Below are 23,078 nucleotides of genomic sequence, written 5' to 3'. Positions count from 1 at the left end.
TTTCATGATATTATTATCAATTCTATGACCATGACATTTATACAAGGACAAAATAATCCTCAGATAAATTCGCACCACTTCGATTCGCCAACATTCTACAACATTAAACCGGTATCAGACGATTGGAATTTTAATTCGGTTGCAAACTTCAGCTTGCGACTCTAGGTAGTTCAGCAAGCTTTTAGTAGCTTGCTAGCTTTGGACATAAAATACCTAAAATGGAATGCTAGTTCCTATACCTAGAATCCTGTCCTTATTAGAGCTGGCTCGTTTCGAGTTTTCCGTGAAACGAAACTGTTATTTTTAATCACAGAACTGTTTAGAACATAATTAGTTGCCACAGAGAAACGTCAAAGGAAGGGCGTCTTATTCAATTTCAATTTATTTAAACAAAATGTCTTATGGCGGGATTCCACTAGCATGCAGCACAATAATTTTGTACTGAATAAAATATATGACTGGGCCGCACGGTGCCGCACTCTGGTGGAATCCCGGCTTTACCTTACGAAACGAAAATGCGTTCAAATAATGAAACGTCAGGTACGTTTTTTCATTTTGTAATTTCGTTTTCTATTGATGCATTGCGAATTACGACCTTTGCGTTGCGTGGGAGTGAAAGGATCGTTTTACGTTGCCTCCTTTGTCACAGTTTTTATAAAAACAATTTCTCTCACTTCAATGTATGGGTGCTCGCACTGGTATATTTTTTGCAATAGAGAGGAAATGCGATAGAGTTCAAGCAGCCGCTAACGTAAATGTCAATTCCCACTCATGGTAGCCGTGCCGTGCAGGTGACTAGAAACTAACTAGTTTACACTCTTTCGACCGCACAGCTTCTAGAAGCCAACATTGTTAATGTTATGTGCCATCTGTATATGTAAATGCCTGAGTGAGGTTTATAATACACGTATCAAGCTAGGTCTTACTTGTATCTCTTAGAAAACACGCATTTTTGAATTTTTATAATAAATATGACTCCCAGGTGAATATTTGTTTATTAAAAAATACTTTCTATAATAGTGGTCCAAATGGCGGGAAAGAGGGGAGGTCTTTGCCCAGCAGTGGGACACTCCTACAGGCTAATAAAAAAAATAGTGGTCATTCTTTCAACATAAGTTTTACATAAATACATTTTGTTTCCGTGGCTTTTTAAGATTTATACCTACTGAAAGAAAGGCCTGCCTTCTTTATCTTTAGTACAAACACATCCAAATCTCGTGGATATTAGAAATTTTATTTAACTTGCATTGTTTAGGTACTATTGATATTTTTAGACGTTATTAGCAGTAAGGACATTTAAATGGAGTTTTAATGAAAACTTATAAATAAATTAAAATTTAAATGTCCTTACTGCTACCTAATCAGACTGGGCGCGGCACGCGTGTCTCCCGCGGGTTATAAATCCCGTCCCGCTCGGAATAATGATGGCACGACGCCGAACTATTACGTAAAACAAGGATTTGATGGCCGCGGGGGCTCCAAGGAGGCTTACGAGTACATCTAACATCGCGGCTTTGCGAACGTAAGTGGGAAATTATTTGTGACCTAGTTTTTTGGGGTACCGTAGGTACGAGTCTTGAGAACAACACTTATCTGACGTATACTAAATGGCGGTTTAGTATTAGCTAGGTTGGCTGGTAGATTGGTGGTCTGGTCTGGTATAGCAGCGGTAAAAATACGCTGCAACAGTAATTCAGCTGCTTAAGAGCCAACAGGAGTGGTCATTTCTCCATACAAACGTAATCGACTGTTTCCTCCATGTGTTTTGATGCTAGAGCAATGATTTTTTCAACACAGATTAATATTGACAATATCTGTGTCGAACCGTTTTGCTTTTTTTGATATTTTTGTTTTTTAAGGCACTATAGCTCTTCAAAAATGGCCAAAATGGCCTAATTGACTATGCCGCAATGAGAGGCGTAGTATTCCAAACTGATATCAATTAGCCAAAAAAAGCAAAACGTTCCGACACAGATAATTTCATAATTATTTAGATTTACAAGTTTGGTTAGGATTGGTTGAGCTTTGGAGGAGGAAACAGTCGAGTACGAAACCTCGATTTTTGAGATTTTTATGCAGGATTTTCGCGCTTGTCCTTATCGCACTAGTTTTAGGAGCCGCTTCCGTTAGCAAGACGGGTATATTTACCTAAAATATTTAAAACTCAGCTCCTGTTTCATCTTAATGCTTAAGGTCGGGTTTACGTTAAAGATTTTGCGGCATAAACGGTTCGTCAATGTCTTTTGAGCGTAAGTGTACAACCATCTAATATTACTTTAAAAGCGTACTCACTGCTAAGAAAATCCTCCATTCCTACATATAATACATGGTATTAATCGTCCCAAAAATGCCAGTTTAACGTCAGATCGTCACGCGATACAGTCGTTTTGAGGATGAAGCGTTTCCAATACGCTTTTTTGAGCAACTACCTAGGCTTTAGGCCGTCAAGTTGTGTACTTTATCGAGAAATTGATGGGCTTTTATATCTTATAATAGTTATGGGAGGCATTAAGGTTTATAATATTGCAAAAATACGTGACCGAAGAAATTTCGAATACAACCAATTAATTGATGCTATATAATTATAATTAGTTCGTTTTTTTAGCATTAGAAATAAGGTAAACAATTTTGATGTGTCTTTTAATTGAAAAACACATTTTAAAAATAAGTTACGGCAAATATGTAACAATAATGAATCTAATACGATCATTTATATTCTGCTGCTTTCATAAGTAGGTAATTAGGTTTTGATTTTTAAAAAGCGTTTTTCAATTAAAAGACATGTCAAGATCGCTTGCATTCTTGCAAGTTCTTTCTAATGCTAAAAAAACGAACTATAGTACGAGTATAGGTTGTTGCTGAAGTTGCAGGCGTCCCACTGTAGTTGCAAGTGTCTCTCTAAAGTTACAGGCGACCATAGGCTATGGTGACTGCTTACCATCAGGCGGGCCGCATGCTTGTTTGCCTCCGACGTGGTATAAAAAAAGGGTTTTGAATAACCGTTACCTATTTTTTAAGAGTGCTGCATGCTGTACCTAAGAGAAGAGAGATACAAGAAAGGAAGAGGTTCACTCCTGAATTAATCTGCCCTACCACCTTCTTGTAAGTGGAGTATGTGTACAACCCCAAGAGTTAAAAGCGACAAAAAAAACATACAACCGAATTGATAACCTCCTCCTTTGGGATTTGGAAGTCGGTTAAAAAGAGCATGTAGACGGTCTTTCCTTATAGACGATATTTTTCACATTTATCTTATTTTTGCTTCAAGGCAAACTGCAACATACCCTCCAAAGGTACTTTATTTTATTTTTAAATTAATTTATTTCACTGTCGTTGAGTCGTAAAAGCGCGTCATAAAATGAAATTACGCCCAAAGGACGTATTTTTCTCATCATTATCATCATCTCAGCCATAAGACGTCCACTGCTGAACATAGGCCTCCCCCTTATGGGGGGTGAATGCCATAATCGCCACGCTTGGCAGGCGGATTGGCGATCGCAGTCGAGTACACCGAATTTGAGGGACGCTGCTGCCCGTCCACCGGTGGTCTTGGACGTAGTTTAAAGACATACCCGGGTCCGGGTAAAGGGCGTATTTTTCAAATTACCTACAAATAACAATTAATCCCAACCTAATTACTTTAACGATGGAACTTATTTCGTTAACTACATTCGCACTTGACCTCGAAATCTCATCAAATCCGCAGCAAAATGGTAGGGTAGTAAAAAGATGTAATAAAATTCGAAATTCCTCTTTACTTGATTAGGTAGGGCCGAGGTTGTTTTTAGCTGCTTTCTTCATAAGATTTCTCAAGAGAAAGCTCTGAACTTAGGGCACATTTAGACGATCCAAGAATTCGTATGCGAGTTTCATTACATTGCGGTTTTTGATCGGTCGGTCGAATTGGACGTCACCAGCAGTCCGCAATGTAACTAAAATGTAACTTGCAGTCCGCAATGTAACTTTGCGCGCCGTCTAAATCAGCCCTACACGAGATGCTCTTTGGAGATAACGGTTTTCTCTTTTGAAAACGAAATCGTTATTAGAAAATTTTAAATATATCTTAAAGTCAATTTTTTTATTCGGTAGACTAAAATTACATTTCATAGTATGAACATAAAATATCTGATACCTTTTCAATGCTAAAGTACCTAGTAAATCTCCACCTACTCTGAAACTGACACAGACAGAATTCCACGCGGCCTAAGTTGTGAAACTAGTCTAGTAGCTATAAATAAAATTGATCTCATAAAACAGGTAACCTTTGATATTTACTAAAACTAAAATTTAGGTATAGGTACTTACAGATAATAAAACGGGTTCTTACTTTCCAATTTACCCACTTGTGGGTAAAACTTTTGTAGGTGCATTTATCTGTAAATATCTTATTAGAATGATAAAGAAATCCGGAAATAAAATTATAAATAATAATGTTTTGCGCAACTGTATATTGACTGGGCTATAACACATTTTCCCGCTGCTAAAAATAACAAAAATCTATTGTGATACAATTTCCATCCCAGAATAAGTGCGCTTTAAGCTTCGTCGAACCCACTCGATACATCGGAACCACGAAAGGGCAATTCAATTTTCAATTTCAAGCAATTTCAAGTAATTTCAAGCGCCTCTCGTAACTGGGAAAACATTTCATTTAAGTACTATTTATTGAGACGACTCCGGTAGATCGTTTCGCTTAACCCTCATGTTCTGGATAATAAAAGGTAGTAACTGATGCCAATTTGCTGTCGTTTCCGACCATTGGTGTCAAGAATATTAGGATTCCAGAAGTTTCAAACTCGAGAACAGGATATATTGTTTGAGACTTTATCGACTTGACGGATTTGAATGTTTCAATATTTGATTCGGGAAAATGGGGTTTTGCGACTTGGTTGGATAAATAGGTATTATATTTGTGTCGATGTTTTTGCTCACTAATTAGTATTAGCCAGTAGAGCTTTTTAAGAAAAAATCCATATGTATGGCCGAAACTAAGTAATCTGTATATTATTAATTCTTACACTGTCATTTTTCACACACTAGACTTAATTTTGTGACTTTATAGTACTAATGTCAGTGACGACGGACGAAGGAGTAGAGGGCGTGCACCCAGTAGATGGTCACATGTGGTCCAAAATATTACCCAGACTTCGCTCCAGGCAACGATGCAGATGGCCGAAGATCGAGAGGCCTGGAGAGAAGTGGTAGGAAGAATAACCTATAGGAGTCACGTCCCTCAGACATGAGGTCACGATCACGAAGAAGAAGTAATGTCACCTGGATGAGCTGCACCTAGCATGAACTAATGAAACCTAATACATAAATAATAAATAATAAATTTGTTTAATAATTAGGAATTAGGTGCATAACGAAAGCGCTGGCGGCCTGGCGGTAAGAGCGTGCGACTTGCAATCCGGAGGTCGCGGGTTCAAACCCTGGCTCGTACCAATGAGTTTTTCGGAACTTATGTACGAAATATCATTTGATATTTACTAGTCGCTTTTCGGTGAAGGAAAACATCGTGAGGAAACCGGACTAATCCCAATAAAGCCTAGTTTCCCCTCTGGGTTGGAAGGTCAGATGGCAGTCGCTTTCGTAAAAACTAGTGCCTACGTCAAATCATGGGATTAGTTGTCAAGCGGACCCCAGGCTCCTATGTGAGCCGTGGCAAAATGCCGGGATAACGCGAGGAAGAAGAGAGGTGCATAACGATCGTTACTGTCAATTTAAGTTTCTCCTTACGATTTTATAAATTATCTTTTCATCGATAAGCCTTTAAAGTGAAATACAATTACACAATTCAATGATGCTCCCACATTGCCTGTTATAAAATGTTATACAAGATCGTGTGATAGGCACAACATAATAAAACACAATCAATACTTTCGTACTGACCCTGTCATACGATGTTATACAACATTGATTTACAACAGCTAATGTGAGCACAAGACGAAAAAAGCATTTTTGGAAGACATGGTATTGAGCCTTCGATGCCATGAAAAGCATCACGTGATCACCTGTCACGATAGAAAAGTAAGCGCCGGGAGCTCCGGCCCAGACCACGGCCCGGTCTTAGGGTGAAATCACATCTGTCAGCATCGAGCCGCATTTTATATATGAGAAATTGCTCGTTAGTATGAAGATGCGTACGCATGCTTTCACCTTCCCGCATTCGTACGCATCTTCATCCTTTATGGTAACATTCCATTTCTAACCGCAGCTGCACTACCGGTACTGAATGCGTCGCTGTCATTGTCAATTTCCATAGAAAAATGAATAGTAATGCAGCTGTCGTTGGAAATGGACTGTCACCTTTATGGATACCTAGTAAATATATTGGCTATCAAATAATATAAATGAATCGAAAGATAATTACATACCTAACATAATTGGAAAAGATAAGTCTAATAAATGGGAACTCTCTGGCGGCTATTTGGCACTCAAGTTGCCGAAAGTTGTCGAAACTTGTATAGATGCAAATGGTCCAATAAACTTCGAAACCGATCTAGCCCATGTCAGACTTAGTCTGGGAATAGATTTAGGTATTGCCTGGGGTGTTGTGGGTAATTGGGGTGTCTAAAACAAGTAAGTGCTCAATAAGTACTAGTGGGGAGACACCCTTGCCTTCGGATATTCTCGGCCCCGTTCGTTAGTATTAGATTGTAGACATAATTTACAAAGCTTTCAAGTAAATAGTGGTACTTTTAAAAAACTATTGACTTGAAATGCTTTTTTTCATGTGATAGTCAGCAAACGAGCTGCAGACGAGTTACCTGATGGGAAGCGGTCATCGTCGCCCGTCGGCATAATAATGTTTTATGCCTCGGCCATATAAAAGAGATTTTTGTGCGCCTCTGATTATAATAATATGTCGACAACACTCATTAGGTATGAAATGAAAAGTAAATACATAATTATAGCATTCGTTTCTACTATTACATTTTTCTTTTATTTTGACTTATACAGCGAGTTCCAAAAGATAATATCCTCTTTATGAATTGCATTATTATTCCAAAAAGCTAAATAATCGATTGAATCATTTCAATATAAGTAAGTACAATTATGTAAATCATAAAAAAAACAAATAAGGTTAATGAAAAACAAAATACATCACATTCTTTGTATCAAAATAACATACTCAATTTCGAACTGAATACAAGCAAACGAAAAAGCTTCCAAAATCGGATACTTCGCCATCAAGCGGGTAATGGCTACAAACACTACGGAGTGTACTGTACAAAAGGTAGTGTGTCGTGCATTATCGAGTCACTTTGCTCACAAATGGCAACACTCGGGTAAATGTAACTGATACTGACGGGCGTTGTGATCGGATACTGCAGTTGAATTATGTATTCTGCTTTTGAATCCTTTAGCAATTCGTTTCTTTATTGACCTATTTTATGACGTTTGAAGAGCCTTTATATCTCGAAATTTAATGTATTAATAACGATAGAAAGTACACCTCTTTTAGTATGTATTTATATTGTAGAGAGTTGTAAAAAACCGGGCAAGTGCAAGTCAGACTCGCGCACGAAGGGTTCCGTACCATAATGCAAAAAATTGGCAAAAAAAAACGGTCACCCGTCCAAGTACTGACCCCGCCCGACGTTGCTTAACTTCGGTCAAAAATCACGTTTGTTGTATGGGAGCCCCACTTAAATCTTTGTTTTATTCTGTTTTTAGTATTTGTTGTTATAGCGGCAACAGAAATACATCATCTGTGAAAATTTCAACTGTCTAGCTATCACGGTTCGTGAGATACAGCCTGGTGACAGACGGACGGACGGACGGACGGACGGACGGACAGCAGAGTCTTAGTAATAGGGTCCCGTAGGGTCCCTTTGGGTACGGAACCCTAAAAAGATCTTGAGGCCTACTTGCAGACAAACATTCTGAATGTTGGCATTTGCATTAAAAACTAAAACATTCATTTTATAAAAGGAAAACATGACTCTTCGAAATATCTTGTTACGGTTATAATCTATTTTAATGAGTGTTCATTAAAACTTCTTTCATTCGAGAGTTTTGTACGCGACGCGCAGCCGTTTCTATCACTTTTTAGTATATATATATATATATATATATATATATATATATATATATATATATATATATAGTCCTCCTCATCGTTTTCGATGACGGCGACCCCAGATAAACATCATGGACGCTGTCTAGCGTGAGCCCTTATGTGACTGGCCAGGCCGAACTTGGTCTTAAACACTCTATTGCACGTGTGACAATACAGTTGGCCAGCTTCGTTGAGCGTTACTTGAGCACTTTTTAGTACTAACTGTAAGACACTATTTTTAAGACTTTATCTAGATTTAGCCCAAGAAAAGTCTGCAGCGATTGTAGCATTTACCTTGGAATGACCTCCTTCCTCTGTTTATTGTATCCTAATTCCTTCATTTAGCTTTCCAAGTCCGATCGTTCTGACTTGCTTATTATGGCTCCGATCACATTATGATACTTCTTGAATTGTATCTGAAATTTACAGACTCTAATAAGACTCCTTAAAGTCCTTTTCAACCCTCAGGATGCATGGGAAGACTGGGACTTCTGCCTGGCTTACTTTGGGCTATTATTTTTATAACTTTCCATATGCAATGCGGCCCTAAGCCACCTAAATACATACCTTTAGGTTTTTCCCAGTATTTTATATGAATCTAGGGGAATTTTGTTAATAATATCGCTGTATTTTTCGGGATTCTTTCATTGTTTACATTTTGTAAGATGATTGACGTAACCCGTCAATCGGCTTTCAACTGTTCGGATTTCACCACTAAAAAGACTAGTATGTATACTTTCGGCAAAGGTTATTCAAAATTTTGGTAAAATCATAACTGGTACTCGACTATTTTTAAATTTCAAATCTTGTAAATCTGATTCTTTAGATGTTCTAAAGAATCAGGTATAAAAGCGGAACAACCGTCATTCTGTTCAGTTCTTCGTCAGCTCTCATCCGAGCATTTTCGAAATTAAGGGTCCGTGCGGGGCCAAGTGAGGCCCCGCACCTTCAAGAAACCCTCCTCTTCCTGGCGTAACTTACTATATAAATACTTTCACTATAAATTACAAACGCAAATCTACTACAAGCCTCTGATTTGGTGACCCTCGCTGAACGCCTGTGCGCGCCCTCCTTGACGCCGCGCGCCCTCTTCGACGCCGCGCGCCTGTGCGTGCCTGTGCGCGCCCTCCTCGACGCCGCGCGCCTGTGCGCGCCCTCCTCGACGCCGCGCGCCTGTGCGCGCCCTCCTTGACGCCGCGCGCCTGTGCGTGCCTGTGCGCGCCCTCCTCGACGCCGCGCGCCTGTGCGCGCCCTCCTCGACGCCGCGCGCCTGTGCGCGCCCTCCTTGACGCCGCGCGCCTGTTCGCGCCCTCTTCGATGCCGCGCGCCTGTGCGCGCCCTCCTCGACGCCGCGCGCCTGTGCGCGCCCTCCTTGACGCCGCGCGCCTGATCGCGCCCTCCTTGACGCCGCGCGCCTGTGCGTGGGAACGCGTTTCCCAGGCGCTGCACCCCGGAGCACCGTGCTACCACGCTACTACAACTTCCCGGTGTTGTTGGACAATTTAAGTTCCCAGCCGTGCCATATTGACCCACCACTTATACCTGGAAAAATAAACGTTACCTACCCCTGAGTCTTTACTTTTCATTTCTTCACCCTTCATCCTTCCAGCTGCTCAGTTGCGTGCTCTACCAATTCATTGGCAGAGCACGTAACGCGACACGATTTTGATACCCAACGCAGTACAAGTAATAAGTAATAAGTATCAAAATCGCTGCAGACTATTCTTGGTCTAACTCTATAAATTCAGCTCTGTTGCTAATACAGGTAGCATTCAAATTTATATCTGCTGCTCATGCAACAGTAACGATAATTCGTTACTGCTGCACTGCTGCCGATTGCATTCCTGCTGCAAATCGAATGTCGAAATCTGGGTGTCAGCACTGAACCACGTTCGACGTGGTCCACGTCTCCCTGTCACACTTACGTACGAATTTACAAGTGCGACAGACAGGCAACACGTCGAACGTGGTTCGCGGTAGGCCCTCTGCATTGATTTTGACTCAGCAGCAATATCACGCTGCTATCTATATTGCGACAGTAATGACGAAACGTCAAATTTAATGTAATTTTTTTTTAACTTACCTTTTTGGGCGTTATGGGCAGTTACCCGTGTCAACGATTAGTTTGTGTAACGCGTATCTAGTATTAACTAAAATGATAAAATATTCAACATTAAACTTTTTCATTCTGTAATAACATAATCCCCTCGTTTTTTCGAGTGGAGAGCCCTTTGCCACCTAAGTAGGCTAAGAAAAAAAAGCATAATCAACTAGTACCTCAGTTGGGTGATAACTACTGATAACTTAGGCTAGGCTGGTTATAATTTGAGCACAATTGATCTGTTAAATATAAGACGAAGAGCGTGTGTACATATTTTCGATCACCTTGCCCTCTTAGTAACTTTTGTTACTAACTGTACTTACACTGACATAAAAAGGAAATGTAAATTGATACATATCTCACTTCCATACACGGTGAGAAGAAGTTGATAACTGGCGGGAAAAATAGAAGAAATTTGAACCTTACGTTATCCTATTTTAAGTTCAAATTTCTTCAATTCTATATCTCGATTTATCAACTTAACCACCGTGCGTGTACCAACTTACCCATATCGACTATAATGGTTGACATTTCCTGAATAAATAAAGGTATTACCTTTCATTACTTTCACTGAGCCTCAACCAACAGTGGTGTAAGTACTCGAGTAGTTTCCTATTATATTTAGTGCACAAATACAGATACAGATTATGTAGATAAGATTTTCTGTGTTATTATGATTAGTATTCCTTACGAAACTAGGTTCACGAAACATTAAGATTATTTTTCAAGTCTGCATAGGTATTATAATGTACTTTTATGACGTCTAATGGGATGAAAATTAAACACTAATGTAATCGTATCAGTATCTCTCCTTTTAGGATTTTATCTCAGACTTTTTTAGATATTCGTTTTATATTAATGATATTACTGCATTGGTGCCGCAAATGTCAAAAAACCGGACAGTAACATCGATTTTGTAACAACAGTCGGCAGTAATTATATGTTACTACAATGCTGCTGATGTACTCTGGATCCAACCGATACTTTTATTTTGCGTTTATAGTACCTTCAACACAGCAATTGTAACCAAGTTTGTTTCTGGTAACCTCGTTTTAAAATTCATTGTTTTCCGACGCTCTCCACCAAATATAGTCAATAATTATGTAGGGAACAATAACGAAACGGGTAACGTAAAACCGAGCATTGCTGTACATATTTTATGGAGTTTATTTTACTGTATTTCTTTACATGCTAATGGATATTTCGGAGTGTGCATTTTTATGATAGGCGTAAAATTGTTTATAAAATTACAGTACCGTAAGACTGAAGCTTTATATCCGCTATAAAAGTCCCAACAATATTGTAAGTATCTACCTATCGACTAAAAATATCCATATTTTTCCAGGCTGTGAAAAAAAAGCCTCTTGAAAATGCTCGAATGTGGATAACATTCCGTAGCCACTTTGCCTACAATACACTTCCACAAAATCGTATCTACTGAAGTGGTATTATGGCACTGTAACGTAAGGCTTGGACAAACAATAACCTTGGCCACACACCTCAGAGCCACTTCCTCACGGACAGAGCCTGAACCACTATAATTCGTGTTCGTCTGGGACGAAAGTAATTAATTCTCGGTCGGTATCGCGTCCGACGCCGGCGGAGGCGCGGAACAGTTCTTCCTGAGCGTAAGTGGAAAGTACTGGTCACGGCAGTCTCTGAGATACCAAAGCTTCTAGGACTGATTCCGTTTGCGCTACCCACGTAGAGGCCTGTGTCTACTATGTGTGTAAGCTAGCTAGCATTTCGTATGGAGGGTTAGCAGGTGCACAGGTGCACTATGTGATGTCGGATTTATTTGGTGTTAAGCGGTATACCTTTAGTATTACTTGTGAGTGGCCACTAAGCTAACCCTCGGCGCCTCGTATAAGGTAGACACAGGTTGTTCTACGCAAGTCGTATAACCTTGATGTGTACTAGTAATTAATCTAGTCCCTAGACCTGCGGTCACAATGGTAACGGCTTATTCCCCGTAATTTAATAGCAAATAAACCCTTGATCAAAACGAGTGACAGAAATTAGATATTTTGTAAGTTATAATGAGCCCAATCGACGGCTAGAGGCCGTCAACAGTCAGGCCGATTGGCGTCGTCGTTTATTTCCTCTAGCCGCGTCAAAACTACCAATACACATCAAAGCTTTTCTGCCTGAAATCGGTTCTAGTTGCTTATTAAAGCCAGGTATGTAAGGTATGATGGATATTACCTCAGTCTCTAACTAAATACCTTCTTGTCTGTCCAACCTAACTACAGGGTAACTATGAAGGCTTAGGGCCAAACTAGAGTGTGAGAGGAAACACTGAATTAAAAGCAAGTCAAATTTATAGATATTTATTTGTACCAGCGATTCGGAAAGGTGGACACTGTAAAGAGGAAGAACCGGCTAAGAAACCCCTTCAGGTTATTCTTTTGGTCTCTTTTCAAACAAAGGTTAACAAAGTTACTTATAAAGAACCTTAATCAGATCTATATTACCAATATAGCTAACCTAGCCAACTAACATACGCTGTCTTTATTAAGGTTGAACGAGAGTATAGCTAAATTTCCACAAGACAAATACACAATCAGAATATATTAGCCTAGTATTGGTTGATATGTTTCGGCAATAACAAGGGTGAAGCGAAGTGATAGCGAAAGAACCCGCGGTCTATAGAGAAGAACGTAATTACTACTTTATTTCTTCTCAACCAATACGTCAGCCCAACACAGTATAGTAGTACACACAATGAGGTCAATCTTCAGTGACTAATCGGATACGTGTCTACAAAGATTATTCTACAAAGCCCTACGGCTTTGCTCTACAACGCTATGAAAATATCCCTCCGGCCGTTTTGGCAACCAAGTTTCGCAACCAGTTGTTGAAAAATAAGAAATAATCTTGTTACGCAACTAGTTGCCCAAAAAGAAATTCTATTCCTGATCCACAACTACCGTAGATGACAGTGGAGTTTCGCAACCAGTTGTCGGAAAGGAATTAAATGTCTTTGTTTACAACTGGTTACCAAATAAGACTTTCATATCTCATTTCACAGCTAGACATTACTTGACATCAAGAATATCCTAAAATCACGTTTATTCACTGAAAGTAAGTGAAAAATACTCTGCCAACTGATGGTAGAGCTACTGATCTGCTTAGGTTCTCGTTAGAGATGGTGAATTCCGTGGTGTCAAATATGTTAAGCATTGTTGTGGGCTAAAATAATGTTTTATAAAATATTAACCTGTACGCGTTATTTTGTATTTTTTGTGAAATTTAGTAAATCGCAGCCATGGTATTTGTACTACCACTCAACTAGGGGGCTGTCCATAAATTACGTCATCGATTTTTGACGATTTTTGAGCCCCCCCCTAAAATCATCCAAAAATCATGCTTCGAATGGCCCCGTTTCCTCCTACGTCATGCTACCATCATCCGATGTCCAGATCCCACCGCCCTAATTTGAAATGACGTAATTTATGAATAGCCCCTAGGTAAGCTTTATAGCTTACCAAGAATAGCTTATTTATCTGACTTTAATTATTAAAGTCAGATATATAGCTATTTTTAGCTAAATTAGCTAAAAAATCATGATATTTTTATTTGACTAAGAATAACTTATTCCCATTAAATTTTCTCATCTACGAATTATTCCAGACAAAATTATTCCGGACGAATTCTTATTCAAATAATGATTTTATTCTTGAATGCCCAACACTGTATGTAAGTACTTTTATATGTACATTTGTTTTTGAAGCCTTGGAAACTAGCCACATTTTCTCTAAGTGTCTGAGCTCTATTCTTCGTTGGCAACTGGATGTCAAACAGGAATAGAATTTCTTTTTAGGCAACTAGTTGCCTACCACGATGATATATTCTTTTTTGACAACTGGTTACGAAACTTGGTTGCCAAAACGGCCGGAGGGGAAAATATGATGAGCAGGCCTCGGAGTATTTTTAGCACGGTAAGACTAAGGAGAGCTATGGAGTCTTTGTTAACATTAAAATTAAATTCATACTCATACTCATCCTCATTAATTAAGTTCGTCCGAATCGTTTTATAAATACTTAGACTACTTATATGTAATTAATTCTGTTTACATATATTTAATTAAATGTTATATTATAAAAAAGTAATAATATGTATATGTGTATGTTAATATTATTATATTACCCATATTGCAGTGTCATCGCTCCAATATTTTATTTAAGTACTTAACGTACCTACATACTATAATTACTGTTAAGATAAGGAACTATACGTTGTCACTGGCCGCTTTAGATAATGCACTTAATGACATCATATGTCATGTATCAACATATTAAGACGTATGATTTGTTACTTCAATATATTCATTTAAGGCAAATTTCGGAATAAATTGCTGATTTCATTATGACGGATCCACAAATATCTGAAATTTTGCACTGGATTGAACCGTACAAAGATCTTATATACGATCACGAAAAATGTGTAGTAATGTGTGTGTCTTGTGACGTACATCTCACGCAATTAAGACACACTTTTATATTAAAGCATGTCAACAGCATTCTACACAATACAAAATCTCGCCAACGTTCTTCGTTTATACAGCGCTGGATAGAACCCTATGAAGAGTTAGAGTATAATACCGATCAAGCAGTTATATACTGCACTGTGTGTGAAAGTTCTATAACTAGATTGAAAAAGGACAACGTTCTGAAACATGTTAATTCTGACAAGCACCAAAAGAAATGTGGAGCTATAAGCGACTTCTATATTGATCTCTGCTTGTTCCTGGTTACCTGCAACATTCCTTGGAACAGACTTAATCATCCCGAATTCCGAAAATTCATGGAAAAATATTGCTGCCCAATAACGAATAAAAGACTTCCACACGAATCAACTTTGAGAAAATTTTATCTCCAAAAAATTTACAACCCAGTTATGGACAAAATAAGGAACTCATTTAAAGATTGTTACCTGTGGCTTTCCGTGGACGAAACAGTAGATGTTATTGGTAATTGCGTTGTCAATGTTATAGTAAAGTCATTACAAGGATCCTCGTGTCGACCCTTCTTACTATCATGTAAGGTATTAGAAAAAGTCAATGGAAACTCGATCGCTGAAGTGGTAGAAAATAGTCTTATGTTTTTGTGGCAAGGTAATTTCGAAGGTAACATTGGCAAATTTTTAATATTTTGCACGGACAGCGCTGCATATATGCTTCTCGCAGGCAAAATTTTAAAACGGAAATTTATCAACATGAAACATGTTACTTGTTTAGCGCATGCCCTAAATCGTGTTGCTGAACAAATAAGATCAGAACATGAAGGAGTCAACGCCTTAATATCAAATGTAAAAAAGATATTTCTGAAATCGCCACAGAGAACACGAATATTTAAGACGATGGCCCCTGATGTGCCCCTACCGCCGCGGCCTGTAATAACCAGATGGGGGACATGGTTGAATGCTGCATTTTACTACGCGGATCATTATGAGCAAATAAAAAGTATTATTTTTGAATTTTCAAGAAAAGAAGCCATCTCTATAGCAAACGCCCAAACCGCATTGATGGATATGAACATGCCAAATGAGCTTAGTTTTATTAAAGACAATTATCAGGTTATTGTTGAATCTATTACAAAATTACAGTGTACAAATATTCCATTAAAGCAAGCGTTTCAAGTAATAGACGACATTACACAATTTTTTACATGTTTCGGCCCTGACACGATTAGAGATAAATTTGTAAAAGTTCTCCAAAGGAACCCAGATATTAATGAAATACGAACGATGGCAAGCTCACAACAATTTGAGGAAGTTCTAAAACATGTTACTTTAACTTCAGTCGATGTGGAAAGATCTTTTTCGTGTCATAAGTGGATTTTTGACCAACATAGAACATGTTTCACTCCAGAGAACATGGAAAAAGTCTCAATTATTTACACATTTTACAACTGGACTGATGAAATAAACAACGTACACGTACCATGTGAAGATTTTGAAGAACTCATTCCTATAGCTACGTGTTCTATGGATATTGATTGTTAATTCTATGGGGTTGTTTACCTTCATATTATTTGTTACTCGTCAATGAAGATGGTGGTGTATTTTTTATAGCTATTATTTATTTTATGAACTTTAATGAGGATGAGTATGAGTATGAACTTAATTTTAATGTTAACAAAGACTCCATAGCTCTCCTTAGTCTTACCGTGCTAAAAAAACTCCGAGGCCTGATGATGAGATAATGGTTGGTGTTTATATCCGATTTGTCACCTCACATTAACAGAGTACTTAGCTTTGTATTAGCTGCTCGCCTGCCACTCGACACTGACTCTACAACTCTCTATTTGGTACAGTAAGTATTGTTGATGAAATACTTGTTGATCGTCAAAATGGTGAATTAAGTCAGACAACCTCTCTCTTCTGCGTCTTTCAAATAAGTGCCTTCAACTTCCTTCTACAACCTTAACCAAGCTTAATTACTACAACTTTATTATTTACATATTATCTTAACCTAAATACAATGTAGCAGGGAATATTTTCGCTCGTCTCTGGTCCAGTATCTTTGCAGCCCCTCCTCGCAAATGCTCTGTCTCGCTCCTTCACACTGCGCTGTCTCGCTCGCTCCCCTAGCGGCGCCGGAGTTCGTGGAAGATGCGTTGTCGCCTTTAAGTGACAACCCGCTGACTTGCACGTGTTGACTTATTCTGCAATGATTTGAAAAACCCAGAGTAGTTGCCTGCATTGTATAATCGCTCGTATATGTCAGAGGTAGGCTTCATATTAGGTCGTATTCAACTTTAAGAGTTAATAAATTTCTTTATTCCTTTCCTTGCACCGTCCCATCGCACACTTGTCCATATTGTATTTTTTTTACTTCCTTAGAACCTAACTAGAAACCAATAGTATTGTTTTTATATTTCTTTGTTTTATTAATTTATTACTTCGAGCGTTTGGTTTCCTCGTTCTCAGAATACGTTCGTTTAAATTTATTACTCTCTCCTGTCGTTCATAGTTCCGTCTCGAATTACTTAACAAGGTCTTTTAAATCGAATAATATTTATGATGCAATACTATGTTACCATCTCACTACGCACAATTCAAATCCCATCTGAAACTACTAAACCATGTTTTTTCAAACGGTACAGTAATGAAATTTAATTCTACTAAAATAAAAAAAAATAAAAAGAAAGAAGAATGAGAAAAAAAAGCAGGAAAAGGAGCATTCCACGAAATTGCCTAGATATGGGAGTTTTTTTCTGCCACAATAAATGAGAATAATGCCCATTAAAGTAATCATCGACTTAAAACATTTAATAAAAATTTTGGTAATATAAGAAATCTAATGTTTCTATGGTACTAAAATATAACGAATTTAGAGTGCCATTATTCTTAGCTTTTATTGACTACCAGAAAGCTTTCGACTCAATTGATCATGTAGCAATATGGAAAGCTTTGACAGAAGCAGAAATACATCCTACTTATATTAAAATTATTAAGAACATCTATAGAAACTGCAGGAGCAGGGTGAAGCTCGAGAGTACCGGTAGAGAAATTAAAATAAAACGAGGGGTGAGACAAGGAGACCCGCTCTCTCCAACTCTATTTATAGCGGTCTTACAATACGTACTGAAAAATCTTAACTGGTCAGGAAGAGGAATAAACATAAAGAACAGAAATTTGACACATCTCTGCTTCGCTGACGACGTGGTCCTTGTTTCAGACGACTCTATTAATTTACAATTTATGTTGAACTCTTTAAGTAACGCTAGTAAAAAAATTGGTTTAGAAATTAACTTGCAAAAAACAAAAATCATGACAAATGTTAAAGACGAACATATTTATCTAGGCAATGAAAGAATCGAAAAAGTCGAATCATTCGTTTATCTCGGCAAACAGCTTTCATTCAATCAAAATAATAATTTAGACGAAATAGAGCGAAGAGTTAAAAAGACTTGGAACAAGTTTTGGAGTATGAAAGAAATCTTAAAAAGTGATATACCACTAAAGCTAAAGAAAAGAGTAATAGATTCGTGTTTACTCCCTACACTTACATACGGGAGTCAGACTTGGAAGTTTACATACAAGGCTAAAGAAAAAATTGGTAAATGTCAGAGAGCCATAGAAAGAAATATATTAAATATAAAATTAATACAGAAAATTAGACATGACCATATACGACAAAAAACAAAATGCATCGATGCTCTAGAATACGCATTAAGATCAAAATGGAAGTGGGCTGGTCACGTGGCAAGAATGCACGAAGAGAAATGGACTAAGATCGTCACGCTGTGGACTAGACCAAAAGGAACGAGAAGACAGGGCAAACCAAACGCTCGTTGGGCAGACGACTTACAACGAAAAGTAAACAACTGGCAGGAAGTAGCTCAAGACAGAGATATATGGCATGATTTGGAGGAGGCCTTTACCCGAGAGGGGTCCAAACCTACTTAGTTTTAAGTTATGTGGATTTAATCTATTATTTGTTAGCTAATTAGTTGAAAATTTATAACTGTATTATTTTTTGTGTACCTAACTATAGCTTAAGTTGGTTATGGAATAAATGGGCTTTTTATTTTTATTTATTTATTTAATGTTACTATGGAAAAAGCTCGTTGAGTGCCCCTAAACATAAAAATTGTATGATCGATTTTCAATACAATTTAATTTCACGTCTTTTGCCACTAACAGATAGATTTGTCAGCTACAGTTAGCGCTAAAAGAAACTAAATTACTTTCCGCGCAGGAATTTCGCAGCGTTTCTAAGGGATTTAACTAAATTCAACGCCTGGAAGCCACGAACAAAAGCGAGTATGAAATAAATTATGAAAGCGGCAGAGTACGCCAGAAGTGCAAATGCTCTGTACAGAATTTACGTTATTTTCACAAAGTAACCTTGTCAGTACATACATTTTAAAGTAACCTTCCTGCTGGAACAATACTCTGAATTAGGGTTTGCACGACGGATCCGAAATATATGGGAAGATCCGCGGATCCGGATCCAGATCCGGATAATTTCATACATTTTGGATCCGGATTGCAAACCCTACTCTGAATCGAAGCTCAAATTTCATTAATTAATGAAATTAATCTTACATAATTGGATATGATATATAGGTATTAAGTTCATAAGAAAATTCTCGTATTTTCAAAGCTTTTAAATATGAACATACGGACAAAATTAATGAATTCAGTAAATGACCTTAATCCAAGATTACAAAAGTGATTGTACTGCACTATAATTTCGAGTTAAGATTTAAGAGTAGAAATCAGAAATTAAGTGTCTGAGGGTTATTAAGGAAAAAACGGAAAGTTGGAATTGTTTAAATTTAATTACTTAAGGATGTAAAAACGAAAGAAACATAATGTGTATAAAATATATCTATGAAAAGTATTATTAAATTTTTCGAGTTTTTTTAAATAGGGCACATTCTAACTGATGTGTTAATTTCAACACTGTGTTTTATGTCAACATGTTCAGTTATTACACGGACATTTAATTTATTTTTACATCATTATCTTCTAATAGCTTGTAAAAATGCTCCATCTTTCGCTCTAAAAGGGACAAGGCACAACTGCCATATGCCAAACGAATTGTGTGTAAACTATCGAGTGAACATCAAATATTATAGTGCGCGGCCCGGCGGACTTCGAAGGAGATGGCGTCACGAGCTTGACGTCTTTCGAGAAGACTTTCCTAATATTTCAATTGGGAAGAGATGCGTAGAAAAAAAACCGGGCAAGTGGGAGTCGGACTCGCGCACGAAGGGTTCCGTACCATAAAGCAATAAAAACGGAAAAAAATGCAAAAAGAAAACGGTCACCCATCCAAGTACTGACCACGCCCGACGTTGCTTAACTTTGGTCAAAAATCACGTTTGCTGTATGGGACCCCACTTAAATCTTTATTTTATTCTGTTTTTAGTATTTGTTGTTAGAGTCTGGCTACTGAAATTTTACCTAAATTATTGGCGGGAAATTCAAAAAATCTTGGGCTGGTCACACTTTGTGTAGTAGGAATTATAGTTTTGATACTAGACAATATCTTTGATATTCTGTGCACAAATAAGGTACCTAAGGAAATAAGCTAAATAAACGTTTAAGTGCACTCAAAGTCAGCTCACATAATTTCTACCACTATTTAAAGTACAGTCAACGACAAACACACATGTTTACGTTCCAATATTTAGATTTTATAGATATTTTTCAGAACTTTTAATTTATCCGTTTCTTTATACACTTGTCCTATTTATGAGATTCAGGCATTAATAAATTCACGTACTTAATCAAAGTAATCGGCAAATGTTAGAACTAGTACTTAAAGTATCAAAATATTTATAGAGCACCAACCTCGTATTTTGTTTACATTTGGTTAGAAGTTGTAAACATTGCACTTTTTCATTATACAACGCTACACGTCGACTTCGCACATTGTCGTAATTATTTACGAGCTTAAATAATAGTTTGTGAACCTCACTCAGCATAGAAATTATTAATATTATTTAAAATAAACCCCATAAAAACCGCAAACAATTTGAATGAATGACATAAATCGACAACTGACTTTTAGCTTTTTTCCAAATCATAGACAATTGGTGATACAACAACGAAATATCTGTCAACAATTTTTGGCTAGCCAGACTCTATAGCGGCAACAGAAATACATCATCTGTGAAAATTTCAACTGTCTAGCTATCACGGTTCGTGAGATACAGCCTGGTGACAGACAGACGGACGGACGGACGGACGGACGGACAGCGAAGTCTTAGTAATAGGGTCCCGTTTTACCCTTTGGGTACGGAAGCCTAAAAATGAGAGGGAGATCTTTTTCTAACAATGGGACACAGCAAACAAATAAAAAAAGAATTGTAAATAATGATAATTCTTCGGTAATCTTGTAAATACGCTTTATAAACAAAGGAAAATCTCAGCAAAGTCGAAGCGAGCAACAATTTGAATTTCAATTTGAGATTTTATCGCGTAATTGTAGGTTGCTCATCCGAATTCTATTCAGAATATTTAACTTTTATTTTCTTGATCGCATTTTATGGGTGAAAAAGAGGCAAATTTATTTACACTGTTATTTATTGGATAGGTACAGTCAGCCAAGAAAGTTGTCTACCACTTTTTTGACTCTATCAGATAGATAGATGATAGAGTCGAAAAGTGGTAGACCACTTTCTTGGCTGACTGTACTTAAATATACGAGAACGCGATTTATAAAATATAATGAAAGGTTCTGTTATGAAATTTCAATTATTAGGTAATTAAAAAGTTTAATTTACTCGTTATAAATTATTACCTACACAATGTTATTGAAAACATTCCAACGCTTCAATGTAACACAAAATTACCTAAATTTCTCATAATTACGAATACTGAACAATGATATACTATCGGTAAATTCATATAAGTACCGTTTGGAACTAAGCACTCAAAATTATACAATATATGTGTATTCGAAACGTAAATATACAGAAAATATATATATTAATAACTCAAAGTAAATATTTACCTAACTAAATTGTAATTTACATACCTTTAGTTTGATACCTAATTATAATTCAACGACAAAACAAAATAGAAAATTACTAGAAACTTTCGGTTCCCTATTGTTTTCTGTTAGTTAATCCTTTATTAAGTCTTTAGAAATATTCAAATTGCCAACTGTCTGTTACAAAACTCAAACTTATTTGAATTCTATATTATCATTTAAAATGTAAATGTAACATGCGTGGACTTTGCGCCGTCCCATCTTCCAGGAACATCTATCAGAGCTGGTGCGGTCGCCAACGCGGCTGAACACCTCAAGCGGCGCAAATAACGCAGCCATTGATTCTGGCTGCATGTTTGAGCCGTTTGGGGTGGAAACCCTAGGGCCGTGGGGCTCTGGCGCCCACGGCATATTCGCCGAGCTGGCGAAGCGCCTCGTGGAGGCGACGGGTGACAAGAGGGCTGGCTCCTACCTTGCGCAACGCATTAGTATTGCCGTCCAGCGCGGCAATGCCGCCAGCCTTCTTGGTACCCTGCCCAAAGGCACAGAACTGGAGCCAGTTTTTTATATATAGGTTTTTTTTAGTTTACGTTGTAGGTGTAGTTTTATGTAGTTTTTAATTTTAGTTTATAATTTTTTTTTGTTTATATTACATGTAATTTATTAATAAAAAAAATGTATTCATATCATTCGTGCATTTTTTTATTTACATGTAAAAAGTTTTTTCTTAAATATTTTACGCAATTATACGAATCAGGTTATCAAATTTTTTTACCGTTACATTATAATATTTTTTCATTAAAAATACAGCAAGTATATTTTTAATGAGCCTATAAAGTATAACACTGCTGGGCTAAGGCTTCAAATCTTTCCGATTAACTGCAGCATCCGCCCAGTCCAAACAGCGAGTATAATAATGAATAATAATTATCGACGTTAAATATGACCATAATTTGTGTACAAATACCTAAGAGAATACCGCACCACCTTCACTAGATCTCTCTTCGCACCTCGCCTTCTTCTCAACCATTCCTTAATTGATCCTGACACGGCGCAAGTAACTTTGGTTGGTTATATTTCTAGTTGCCATGGGAAATTACCCAAGCAATTACTTAGCCGGATCGTGTATTGTTCGGGATAGATTTTATCCAGGATAAATCGGGGATATTGTTGCGTTAGGGAATTAGTGAAAACTGAGAAGGTCAAAGTCTAAGCTTACGATGGTTTAGGGTTGTAAATTGGTGTAGGATAATTTGCTTATGCCGACAACGTTGTTGAACAGACTGAGTAATTAAATTACCGTTTTGATCTTATTTTGATACGACCTTGAATAGCGCTCACGCTGATAATGATAATGCATACGAAATGAAGTAAGAATCGTGAGTAAGATGCGAATAAAATCGTTTCAAACCCGTAGAACAAGTTCCTAATGTGATCTTTAGACTCAAATGGTTTG

At 37.5% G+C, this 23,078-nt stretch overlaps 1 protein-coding gene and 1 long non-coding RNA gene across 3 annotated transcripts in view; both read left to right on the top strand.

The window, feature by feature from the left end:
* Positions 1-23,078, top strand: part of LOC134669667 (uncharacterized) — a 254,006-nt gene that overhangs the window by 165,932 nt on the left and 64,996 nt on the right. The gene's annotated exons all lie outside the window — the stretch shown is intronic.
* LOC134669652 (uncharacterized) overlaps positions 1-23,078 on the top strand; it is a 183,738-nt gene that overhangs the window by 119,313 nt on the left and 41,347 nt on the right. The window lies entirely within an intron of this gene.

Source organism: Cydia fagiglandana, chromosome 12 (genome assembly GCF_963556715.1).
Source record: "Cydia fagiglandana chromosome 12, ilCydFagi1.1, whole genome shotgun sequence".
Classification (NCBI taxonomy): Eukaryota; Metazoa; Arthropoda; class Insecta; order Lepidoptera; family Tortricidae; genus Cydia; species Cydia fagiglandana.
Note: the sequence above shows the minus strand (reverse complement) of the source record. Positions and strands in the feature narration are given on the sequence as shown.